This window comes from Somniosus microcephalus, chromosome 6 (genome assembly GCF_052327205.1).
Source record: "Somniosus microcephalus isolate GS21.2 chromosome 6, FLI_Smic_1.0, whole genome shotgun sequence".
Lineage (NCBI taxonomy): Eukaryota > Metazoa > Chordata > Chondrichthyes > Squaliformes > Somniosidae > Somniosus > Somniosus microcephalus.
In genome coordinates, this window is record NC_140992.1 from 237,979,371 (window position 1) to 237,992,744 (window position 13,374).

A 13,374-nucleotide genomic window follows, 5' to 3' on the forward strand; every position below is an offset into this window, starting at 1 on the left:
CGATCAAGCCCCTTCACAATCTTATATGTTTCAATAAGATCGCCTCTCATTCTTCTGAACTCCAATGAGTAGAGTCCCAATCTACTCAACCTCTCCTCATATGACCACCCCCTCATCCCCGGGATTAACCGAGTGATCCTTCTTTGTACTGACTCGAGAGCAAGTATGTCTTTTCTTAAGTATGGACACCAAAATTGTATGCAGTATTCCAGGTGCAGTCTCACCAATACCCTGTACAACTGCAGCAATACCTCCCTGTTTTTATATTCCATCCCCCTAGCAATAAAAGCCAACATTCCATTGGCCTTCTTGATCACTTGCTGCACCTGCATACTAACTTTTTGAGTTTCGTGCACCAGGACCCCCAGATCCCTTTGTACTACAGTACGTTCCAGTTTCTTGCCATTAAGATAATAACTTGCTCTATGATTTTTCCTGCCAAAGTGCATAACCTCACACTTTCCAGTATTGTATTCCATCTGCCAAATCTCTGCCCACTTACTTAGCCTGTCTATGTCCCTTTGCAGGTTTTTTATGTCCTCCTCACTCACTACTTTCCGTCCCATCTTTGTATCATCTGCAAACTTTGATATGTTACACTCGGTCCCCTCTTGTTCGATATGTTAATAGTGTCTTGGGTTCCGACTGAATTACATAGGTCACCTTTAAAAAACTGACATCGAAACAAAATTCCACTAATCCCCATAGTGAATTAATGATTGATACTTGGTTCAGCCCAAACAACAAACCAAAATATTGAAATGGTTAATGTCCACTTTTAAAAATTACTTTAAGCTTTAAAAAGAATTTTTCTTGCACAATACATGTGTGTAATTTTTCTTTGAATTCATACTGCAATTAAGCAAAAATATACAGTTTGTGAAAACAAATTCTGGCTGTGCTTTAGCATCTTCAACCAAAACATCTTCCTATATTCTACAAGCAACGAATAGTCAACCTCACACGACTTCTGCTAAAAGATTGATGCAGGATAACTCCAAAGTCCTTTAAGAGTTCTGACATTCAAGAAGATGAAAATTATGCAAATGTGCTCAAATATGCAAAATTTTGATTGATTTATTTTCTGCCCTCCAAACACCCAAGCATTGCTTGCTATCATGGCCCGGAATTTGCGGTGGGTAATGACAGCGTTCACTGTTATTACCTCTTTGAAACTGACCGCAACTTCAGGATGTAGCACATGTGCATCCCAACGTGGAAATCCTGAAGTTGTGGTCAGTCATTCACTGCTCCGACACTGGCTGCATGTGCTGCCGCCCCCCCAACCCCCCATAGCTGGCAATCAGTGTAATCAGGGAAACTGACGAAAAACTTCAGCTCTTCCGCGGTATTACCGCTGCTAAATACCTCATTAAAAGTTAGACCCTTTTGGATTGTGTTTGAAGAACGTATTGACTGCTAAACAAACGTTATGGCCCTGAAAAACTAATTTAAATTTTGTGGAATGTCAAATTTATCCATTTTAATAAAAATTATAATTAAGAAACTTTAAAATATATATATATTTTTAAGAAGTTTGTTCATTTTTATTACAGGTTTACCTTTTCCCCAATCTTTGTTTTGCTCTCTATAATATTTATAAAAAGTTAGAATCAAAGGAGCTTACTCACTTCGTAGTTCTCGGTCTATGAGAATTCTGCATTATGATTGGCTGCTTAGACAGCTTGTTGGCGTCACAGTAGCTCGCGCTATGGGATTCCCACTAAAATACGCTGATTTCAACTACACGTCGGAAAAGCTGAGCTTCTCGCCACAGAGATCGCGAGATCTTTGTGGGAAGCTTACTTCGGGGCCAGCGACGAACACCTTTGCTTCGCCGCTGACCGCAAATTAAGGGCCAACATACCCTTCAACCAGGAGGACAGCCCAGTCCAAGCAGCTGACCTTTCCCACATCTGCTCTGTGAATGACAAGAGGGAAAACTTGAATTGATACATTTTTTCGGCTGCAGGTTCTCTTCCTCCTTCACACAAGATGAAATGGCCTGCTACCTCGCTATGTTACACCCCATCTGGAAACAAAAAAAGTGAATCCATAATATTATAAATTAAACTGTGGAAGTAGGACAAGGAGACTCAGGTTCAAAGTAGCAAATGGTAATTTTAGAACTAATATCAGGAAGTTCTTCTGCACACACAACGTGATCAACACTTGGAATGGACATCCAACAGAGTGGTGGAAGCAAAAATCCCGGAATAACTTGAACAAACTAGTAGATGAAGCAAGGGGGGGGTGTTGGTGGTGGTGGGTGCAGGAATTCAAAAGGTTATTCTAGATGGTTGAATTAAGATGGGTCAAATGGCCTTCCTCTTAATTACCTTGCAATCTTATGTGGTCTGGGTAAGAACTGAAGAAAAACAATCATATGAGACAGCAGAATTCAATTGAGTGACCATCCTGTAGCTAAACTCATCATCTTCCTACTCAGAATCAAAGGATTAAACAATTCAGTCACTAAGATGCACACTATGCAACCTTTTGATGCTGATATTTCAGTACATTTAAGATACAAATCTGAATCTGCTTTTATTTTCTTTGAATTCTCATGAGTAAAGGAGGAAGTTCACAAAACTGATAATAAACAGATTTACTATTTCTCCTTACTTCAGTTTTCCACTATTCAGCAAGGCAGATTGAACAGGCTGGGCTGTAGATCTCTCCAAAGTCATTACCAATCCTGTTGCTTTAACAGCTGAATGGCTATTTTGTGAGTTGGCAAAGTCCACCTCACAATCATTCCTTCCCAAGTTGGAATGCTTCACCAAAAACAAGGTACAGGAAACTTTCGTTTAACCGGAGGTTAAAAGTCCGGAAAGCTCTATCTACCGGCAAAATTCAGGAGCCGTTTTCTATAAGTTGTATTATTTCTCGTTGCTTTTTTTTTCCCAGTCAGGCTCTGCAAGGTCTGTAGCGAAGCAACAGCTTCAGCTAGAGACGCTTGCAGCTGCAGCCGACTGTTTTGAAGCTGTTGCTAAGCAACAGGGTTTGTTGATTCTCACGGAGCTGAAAAGCTCTGTGGGGGAGAAATTGGGTGAGTAGCGCCACTTGTTAGCGCCTAAAGAGGCAGGCAATGGCTGTAGCGCCACTGGCTGCGCCTCCCGCGATATTGAGTTGGGGCGATAATGGTGGCGTTAGCCTTTTGCGCTGCGCCGCCACCGATGACGTCATCGGTGTGCGCAGCGCCACATTTGCACCCCGTTCACGATATTTGGTTGCGAACGCCGCAGTTGCGCCGTTCACTACCCGCGCCTGGTTCACGGGGCCTTACTGTGCCGGCAGCGGTGCAAGTTAAGGTGGAGGTGCAGGGCGGCCGCCTGCCAGCACCTCCGTCCCCGGCCTCCTGACAACCCGGCTGTTTCCCGAGAGCCCAGCACTTCTCCTCGGTGCCGGACTCTTTTGCCGGCATTCGCGATCGGGGATCGCGCTGTTGCAGGCCCCTCCCCCTTAACAATGTGAGGAAGGCCTGCAGTACCGCAGCATGCCGTGCCGCAGCGTGTGGCGCTGCGGCATGTTGTGTTGCGATATTCAGTTTCAACGCCCTAAGAGGGACACGGAGCGCCTCGAGCCTCGCCCCGTGTCCCTCGAGGGGCAATGAAACTGAATATCTGACGATCGCTGAAGACTCAAACGCTGCACTAAATCCTGCGCTCAGGCGAACTTGGCGCCAGTTTGGCGCCTCAACCCAATTTCTAGGCCTGTATGTTTTAACATTGCCGCTGGTTTATACGGCAGTTTTGATCTAACGGCACCAGCTCGGTCCCGTCAGTGCCGGATACCAGAAAGTTTCCTGTACTACCTCTAGTGGGCCGTCTACAAACTAATAGAACTGACCCTTGGGAATGCTGAGTTTGAATCAATTAAAATTGGGATGCAAACTCAATTGTCCAAATTCTTACAGGGCTTGACAGGGTAGATGCAGGGAGGATGTTTCCCCTGGCTGGAGAGTCTAGAACCAGGGGTCACAGTCTCAGAATAAGGGGTCGGCCATTTAGGACTGAGATGAGGAGAAATGTCTTCACTTGGAGGGTGGTGAATCTTTGGAATTCTTTACCCCAGAGGGCTGTGGAGGCTCAGTTGTTGAGTATATCCAAGACAGAAATCGCTAGATTTTTGAATATTAAGGGAATCAAGGGATATGGGGATAGTGCGGGAAAGTGGAGTTGAAGTAGAAGATCAGCCATGATCTTATTGAATGGCGGAGCAGGCTCGAAGAGCTGAATAGCCTACTCCTGCTCCTATTTCTTATGTTCTTATTAGAGTCTTGTGCACTTAACAACTTTCAGCTCACTAGAAAATATAATGACAAAAGTGTAAATGATTAAGCTGTTACTGTGGAATCTGGAGTAGTACTTACTGGCAGTGGCATGAGGCAGCATACAGGACAGTGCATGGCCTGCCTGCCAGTGCGAACTGGGTGCAGGGTATGATCCCTCAATATTGGGCCTTGGGCCTCAGGCCTCATTCATATCAGACGGGCGAGCTGCAGATGCCTGCTGTGCGTCCCCAAGCAGCTCGCTGTTGAAGACTATTTGAATTTTGGGCTGCAGCAGTGGCGCTCAGGTAGGTCTTGGAAGGGGGGGGGTAAGTAATCGGGAGGGAGGCAGCGATTGGGAGGAAGGGGGGAGGCATCGATTAGGTGGGAGGGAGAGAGGAGACCTCTCACTGCGTCAAAACAATCAAAGTACTAAAGAACTCATTTGTGGCATTCAAGTAGAATTTTTGATGTCACATTTTGAAACCCATACTGTATTTGCAGAAATGTCTCCGTTTGTTCTCAATGCCATGATTCCCAGAACTCCTGCTCATGTATGCTGCACTTTGACCTTGACCTGGTGATAAACTCTGTTCCTACAGAGTCCCAGCCTCTGCCCATAATCACTACTTAATTAGCTAGCTCATCCCAAAAGATTATTCTTTTAATCCAACATGACTGATTCTCCATAGCATGACGATTTGTCTGCTTACATGTTATCCTTAGGAGAATGTTCCAGCTCGTTAGCAGGCTGAGCCATTTGAATCAGAAGAAAGTACCAAAAGAATCCACTTGAAACTCAAACTATTTCAACCTTTGTACCTTTGGATATGCAGAACTATGAATAATAACGTGGAAGAATGAAATCTTTTTCCACTTTACAACCAAATTAAAATATTAAGTGCTCCCAAGTCAATTGTGACTTGGTTGGAGACAATGAAAATCCCCTGTTTACATTGATCCAACACCACAACCTAACTCTAGCATTAGGAAAGCATCTTCAGGGTTTTTGCTGATGCAACATGAGTGGATATTGCAAAAGATGGAGGAGACCTTAATTTGAATCCCAGCTCCAGGTGGCATTCGCACTTTGGCTTTTCCCAGATAGCAAATACCGAATCTTGGCTGCATCATTAGGAGCTCTCACAAATAGGAGGAATAGGAAATCAGCAGGGATTCAGTTCATGTGCAGTACAGTAACACCAAGCAGTTGGCCACTGAACAAAATGCAAATGAGTCCAGAAAGTAGGGTTGGATGCATGCAAGGTAGAGAAAATGGGAACAATATACATACACTGGGGGAAATGTATCCATTGCAGCACTAGTGGCACATCTTTTATCCTATTGAGGGCTAGTACAGTAAAATTCTGAAATAATAAAAACCCCAAAATGTCAAAAATACATAGCAGGTCAAGGTTAGGGTTTACACCCAAAACATTAGCCTGTCTTTTCTCTGAATATCTGCTGAGTATCCCGCTTTGAGTTTATAGCTTTTTTCTGTTTTTATTTCAAATTTCTAGCATTTGCGCTTTTCTTCCTTTTTATGCCATTCTTTGTTTTCCACCAAATAGACCAAACAGCCCAAAGTCATTTCACCAGAGACTAGAAGACCCAGAATTGGATTTAGATCTTTGTCCAAGAGCTTAAAAGGGGCCGTGCTCCAACATAACGGATTAATTGCAAAAGTTGGAGCTTCAACTTGCTAACCAGCAGAACTAGCTCCAAAAAATATAAGATTCAAGATACAATGATGCACTGCAATAGCACAACAATAAAAATTTTGAAAAGGAAAGTTACTTATGAAGAAGGAACAGTAGGCTGCAGAGAAGCTGAGAAGGATAGGAGAGATAGTGCACCACAGTCACAGAGGATGCCATTTGTGACTTTGATTAGGGCTGATTCAGTGCTGTGGCATGGGCGCAAACTTGATTGGAGAGGTCCAAACATGGAGTTGCGGGAAAGATGGGCACAGATATGGGAGGCAACAACAGATTCAAGGACTTTGGAGAGGAAAGGGAAGTTAGAGATGGGGTGGTAGTTTGGGAGGACAGACGGGTCAAGGGTGGGTTTTTTGAGGAGTGGGGTGTTGATAGCTGATTTGAAAGGGGACCATAATGGAGGAGAGGCAACCGTTTACAATGTCAGCTAGTATGGGGGCCAGGAAGGGAAGATGAGTGGTCAGCAGTTTGGTGGGAATAGGGTCGAGAGAGCAGGAGGTGGGTCTCATAGACAAAATGAGCTTGGAGAGAGCATGGGAGATAGGAGAGAAACTAGAGAAAGATATGGGTTCAGTGTTAGGGTAGGAGTAAGCTTGGCTTGATGGGCAAGAGGAATGAAGGGATGTCGCAGAGGCAGCTTACGGACGGTTCTAATCTTAGTGACACAGAAGTCCATGAGCTCCTTGTACGTTGTTGGTGGTGGGAGGGGAGAGGGGTTTATGGAGATGGTTGGTAGTGGAGAAAAGTCATCTTTGCATTCAATGATGACTCTGGAGTAATGAGCAGTTTTGGCAGAGGAGAGTAAAGCCCAATAATGCTTGATGTGGTCCAGACAAATCTGGCAATGAATGGTTAAACCTGTTGTGTGCCATATACTTTCAGGTCTGTGCCCCTTGGATTTAAGGACATGAAGATGGGGTCATAACAGGGGGGAACGATTAGGATGGGAGAGAGTAAGTGTTTTACTGGGATAAAAGCATCAAAGCAGAAGTGAGGACGTGATTTAGCAGATTGACAGCTGAATACAGTATTGTGGCAAACAAAGGGCTAGACAGTTGGGAGGTTGAAAGTGTTATTGTAAGTGACTTTTGGGAGAGTGTTTTCCAGGGCAGGTGGAAAAGGAAGTGGGGTCAGAAGAGGAAAGAGAATATGAGTGGTGAGTGATACAAGGAAGTGATCAGAGATGGTTTTGTTTGTGATGCAGGTGATGGGAATAGAGAGGTCACTACTTCTGTGAGATAGTAACATCGAGGGGTGACCATGAATAAGGGTAGGAGAGTTTATATGGAGGCAGAGATTAAGGGAGGATAGGAGGGCAGTGAATGCAGAGGAGGGGGTGCAAGAGGAGTTGAGATGGAGGTTGAAATCAACAATGATGGGGATGCAGAGACTGAGGGAAGAAACGAGTAAGGATATCTTGGTGAGAAACTCAGGGTGGGGCTTGCGTATGGTTAGAGAACAAGGATCTTAAAGCAGAGGCAAGAGAGGTGGAACAAGGTGAGATACTCAAAGGAGAAGGTGCCAGAGGAGGAGGAGGAGATACCAAAATGAGATTTGGTGCTAATGGCCACACCACCATCATAGCAGTTTGGGTGGGATAGGTGGTTGAATGTAAACCCAGGTGGAGAGACTTCAGTAAACGACAAAGTGTCATCACCCGTGAGCCATTTCCGTTAAGGCCCTAATGTCAATGCAATCATCCACCATCGTCAAATTCTCCCACCATCAACATCCTGGGGGTCACCATTGACCAGAAACTTAACTGGACCAGCCACATAAATACTGTGGTTACAAGAGAAGGTCAGAGGCTGGGTATTCTGCGGCGAGTAACTCACCTCCTGACTCCTCAAAGCTTTTCCACCATCGACAAGGCACAAGTCAGGAGTGTGATGGAATACTCTCCACTTGCCTGGATGAGTGCTGCTCCAACAACCCTCAAGAAGCTCAACACCATCCAGGACAAAGCAGCCCGCTTGATTGATACCCCAACCACCCCCTTAAACATTCACTCCCCCCACCACCGGCGCACCATGGCTGCAGTGTATACCATCTACAAGATGCACTACAGCAACTCGCCAAGACTTCCTTGACAGCATCTCCTAAATGCGCAAACCCTACCAACTAGAAGGACAAGGGCAGCAGACACATGGGAACACCACGCCCTCCAAGTTCCCCACCATCCTGACTTAGAAATATATTTCCATTCCTTCATCATCACTGGGTCTAAATCCTGGAACTTCCTCCCTAACAGCACTGTGGGACTGCCTTCACCACACGGATTGCAGCAGTTCAATAACGCTGCTCACCACCACCTGCTCAAGGGCAATTAGGGATGGGCAATAAATGCTGACCTTGCCAGCGATGCCCACATCCGTGAATGAATTTAAAAAAAATACGCAATAAGGTCATGACTCCCGAGGATGGTGGAAGGACTGGGACTGATGGTCACAAGCCAGACTTGAATCCTATGTAGCAGTCAAAAGATTCATCCTAATCTAAGATCAGACCAGGTGATGTTATTTTGTGCTGCAGAGTTCCACATCCCATCCAAGCAGTTATACTTCGACATTAGCTCCCAGTCCTGGCTTACTGTGTGTAGCATCAATCAAAAGATATAAACCATTCCCTGAGATGATCGGGTAACTCCACCTTTGTAGCACAATTCAGTATGAAAAGACTGTCATGAGCTAACAAGCAAAATTGCATGAATTTAAAACAGGTTTCCAGTAATGGTGAGCAACCTATTTCTAACAACAAGCATAAGGCCCCTATTTAGAAGAGCACAGTCGCAAGCAGCACCAGTCACTAAACCATATAGAAACATAGAAACATAGAAGATAGGAGCAGGAGTAGGCCATTCGGCCCTCCGAGCCTGCTCCACCATTCAATGAGATCATGGCTGATCATTCAAATTCAGTACCCTGTCCCTGCCTTCTCCCCATATCCCTTGATCCCTTTAGCCTCAAGAAATATATTCAACTCTTTCTTGAATATATTTAATGAACTAGCCTCCACCGCCCTCTGTGGTAGAGAATTCCACAGGTTCACCACTCTCTGGGTGAAGAAATTCCTCCTCATTTCAGTCCTAAATGGCTTACCCCTTATCCTTAGACGATGACCCCTGGTTCTGGACTCCCTGGCCATCAGAAACATCCTTCCTGCATCTAGTCTGTCCAGGCCTGACAGAATTTTAAAGGTTTCGATGAGATCCCCTCTCAATCTTCTAAACTCCCGTGAGTATAAGCCCAATCGACACAATCTCTCCTCATACGTCATTTCTGCCATCCCAGGTATCAGCCTGGTGAATCTTTGCTGCACTCCATGGCAAGAACGTCCTTCCTCAGGTAAGGCGACCAAAACTGCACACAATACTCAAGGTGCGGCCTCACCAAGGCCCTGTACAACTGTAGCAAGACATCCTTGTTCCTGTACTCAAACCCTCTTGCTACAAAGGCCAACATACCATTTGCCTTCTTAACCGCCTGCTGCACCTGCATGCTTACCTTCAGCGACTGGTGCACAATAACACCCAGGTCTCTTTGCACTTCCCCTTCTCCCAATCTATTGCCATGCAAATAATAATCTGCTTTCCTGTTTTTGCCACCAAAGTGGATAACCTCACATTTATCCACATTATAGTGCATTTGCCATGTTTCTGCCCAATCACCCAACCTGTCCAAATCGTACTGGAGTTTCACGACATCCTCCTCACAGCTTACCCTCCCACCCAGCTTTGTGCCGTCTGCAAATTTGGAGATATTACATCCAATTCCCTCATCCAGATCATTAATATATATTGTGAACAGCTGGGGTCCTAGGACCGATCCTTGCGGTACCCCACTAGTCACTGCCTGCCACTCGGAAAACGACCCGTTTATTCCAACTCTTTGCTTTCTGTCTGCCAACCAGTTCTCTATCCAAGTCAATACCTTGCCCCCAATCCCATGTGCCTTAATTTTGCATGCTAATCTCTTATGTGGGACCTTATCGAAAACCTTCTGAAAGTCCAAATACACCACATCCACTGGTTCTCCCTTATCTATTTTACCAGTTACATCCTCAAAAAATTCCAGTAGATTAGTCAAGCATGATTTACCTTTTGTAAATCCATGTTGGCTTTGTCCGATCCTGTCACTGCTTTCCAAGTGCTCTGCTATTACATCTTTTATAATAGACTCTAGCATTTTCCCCACTACCGATGTCAGGCTTACCGGTCTATAATTCCCCGCTTTTTCTCTACCACCTTTTTTGAATAATGGGGTAACATTAGCTACCCTCCAATCCATGGGTACTGTTCCAGAGTTCTGGAAGATGACCAGCAATACATCTACTATCTCTAGGGCTTCTGGAAATCCAAGGTAATTTATTAAACATCCTATTGATGTACAACAACCCTGTCAGATCTGGTGCAAGAAAATTAAGCATCTTCAGAACATTAATGGTGAAAAAACTACTAGCTCCGCTGGCACAAGTAACTGGGTTTTCAGTGTCCTATTTAATGAAGTAACTGCTCTTCGGCTTATCTATTTCAACTGTCCCTATCAACTGATGTTGTCTCACAAGAATGGAAGGCACTAAATACTCTGGTTTTGCTTATCCACAAGAAGGAATCAATTGCAACAACCTATGTGGTCACCAATTTGGCTGCATGGTTAGTTACACATCTTGAGATGTTCTCAATCAGATGGTACAGAATTACAATGACCAGCACAAAGTTAGCCCTCAAGATTTCTATAGGTCTCAATAAGGGGATGTCAACCCAATCTCATTCGGTTGTGGCATATCTAGTGACATGCTGAACGGGGCACATGACTTCCTAGGAAGATGCAAACATTGAGTGCGAGTAGCAGAGAGTGCTGTGAGAGTTTGGGTAGGTGAGAGAGTTCTTTAATGGTTATTTCTCTTTAAATCATTTGGAGTGGTGCAAATTGTCAGTGGCAATTGCCAGTAGTTTCTTGATAAAATTACTTAAAGCAGTTTAAGTAAAGGGGAAAAGTTAAATATTTGGGATTCTGTTGGTTTAAGAAGAGTAAAACAAGGTAACACTGCAGTAGGAGTTAATTGGCAGGCAGTGAAAACCAGTTCTCTAACCAATCAGCAGGGGTGACTCATTTGGCTACAAACAAACAGTATAAAAGGACCGATGCTAGTGTGAGTAGCAGAGAGTGCTGAGAGAGTTTGGGTAAGTGAGAGAGTTAGGGTAAGTGGGGTGTTAGGTGCTGCTTCTGTTTTGTTTCTGGCCTTGTTTTTCCCGCCAGCCTAAGGATTAGCAGACATCGTGGAGGCGGAGCAGAGAGGCGAGGCAGCCTAAACAGGCTCCACAGGCAACATTCCAAGGGGAGGTCAGAATTCAGAAGTGACATCACAGCCAAGCTGGTAGGTGATTGGCTGGTTGGTGAGTACTTTTCCTTCCCTTTTAAACCTTTATAAGTTGGTAAGTTCAATTAAATAGAGGTGTGATATTCATCATCTAGAATCGGGGCAGAGGGTATTTAACAATAATAATAAATTTAATTAATTACATTGGGGGAGAAATTGGGTTGAGCCGCAAACGGGGCGTCAAGCTCGCCTGGGCGCCAGATTTTGTGCTGCGGTCGGAGCAGCAGCGATCGCCAGAAATTCAGCTTGAGCGCCCCAAGAGGGACACGGGGTGAGGCTCGAGGCACTCCGCGTCCCTCTTAGGGTGCTGAAACTGAATATTGCAGTGCAAGGTGCCACAGCGCCACACGCTGCAGCATGGCATGCTGTGGTACTGCAGGCCCTCCTCCCATTCTTAAGGGGGAGGGGCCTGCACCAGCGCGATGAGCGATTGTGAGTGCCGGCAAAAGAGCCCGGCACTGAGGAGAAGTGCCGGGCTCTTGGAAAACAGCCGGCAATGCCGTGGGGGGAGAACAGGAGGCCGGGGACGGAGGTGCTGGCAGGCGGCCGCCGAAAAAAACGGCCGCCCCGCACCTCCACCTTAATTTGCGCCACTGCCGCCACAGGTAGGCCCCGTGAACCGGGCGTGATTAGCGAGCGGCGCTACAGAGGCGGTCGCTGCCAAATATTGCGATCGGGGCGGTAGGGGGACGCTGCGCATACCGATTACATCATCGGTGGTGGCGCAGCGCAACAGGCTAACGCCGCCATTAGCGCCCTAGCAAAATATCGCGGGAGGCGTGACCAGCGGCGCTAAAGCCACTGAGTGCCCTCTTTAGGCGCTAACTGGTGGTGCAGCCCACTGAATTTCTCGCCCATAGAATGGGAAAGCAGGTGATGTGTTACTGCTGCAACATGTGGGAGCTGGTGGACACCATTGATGTTCACAGTGATCACATTTGCGGTAAGTGCTGGCTGCTCGAGGAACTCCGGCTCCGTGTTGATGAGCTGGAGTCCGAGCTTCAAACACTGCGACACATCAGGGAGGGGGAGAGTTACCTGGACTCTGTTCCAGGAAGTAGTCACACCAATTAGATTAACTAATTCAGATGTAGTCCGTGGTCAGGGACAGGAGGGTGTGACTATGAGTGAGGCAGGTACGGGGATCCAGGAGGTAGTGTTGGAGGAGCCGCAGCCCTTGCTCTTGTCCAACAGGTTTGAGGCTCTTACTCCCTGTGGGGACGGGAACGGGGACTGCAGGGAGGATGAGCAACCTGGCCACAGCACTGTGGAACGAGGGGCCATTCAAGTGGGGGGAGTAAAAAGAAATGTTGTAGTGGTAGGGGATAGTATCATTAGGGGGATAGATAGGGTTCTTTGCAGCCGAGAGCGAGAGTCCCGAAGGTTGTGTTGCCTGCCCGGTGCCAGGGTTAAGGACATCTCCTCTGGGCTGGAGAGAAACTTGGAGTGGGAGGGGGAGGATCCAATTGTCGTGGTCCATGTTGGTACCAATGACATAGATAGGACAAGGAAAGAGGTTCTGCTGAGGGAGTATGAGCAGCTAGGGGTCAAATTAAAAAGCAGAACCACAAGGGTAATAATCTCTGGATTACTACCTGAGCCACGAGCGAATTTGGCTAGGGTAAATAAAATCAGAGAGTTAAATGCGTGGCTCAAAGACTGGTGTGGGAGAAATGGGTTTTGCTTCTTGGGACACTGGCACCAGTATTGGGACAGGAGAGAGCTGTTCCGTTGGGACGGACTTCACTTGGCCAGTGCTGGGACTAGAATCCTGGCGAATTGAATAATTAGGGCTGTAGAGAGGGCTTTAAACTAATTAGTTGGGGGGAGGTTTCAAGAGAGCGAAAAATAAAAATGTCAGCGGAGAAGGCAATAGAGCAAGGTAGCAGTGGGGGAATTAAAAACCAGAATGTGTCAGGAAGGGACAGAATATATAAAGGTAAAGGGGGTAAAAGCAGGAATAAATTGTCACAAAAGATATTTAAAAGTTCTTTATCTGAATGC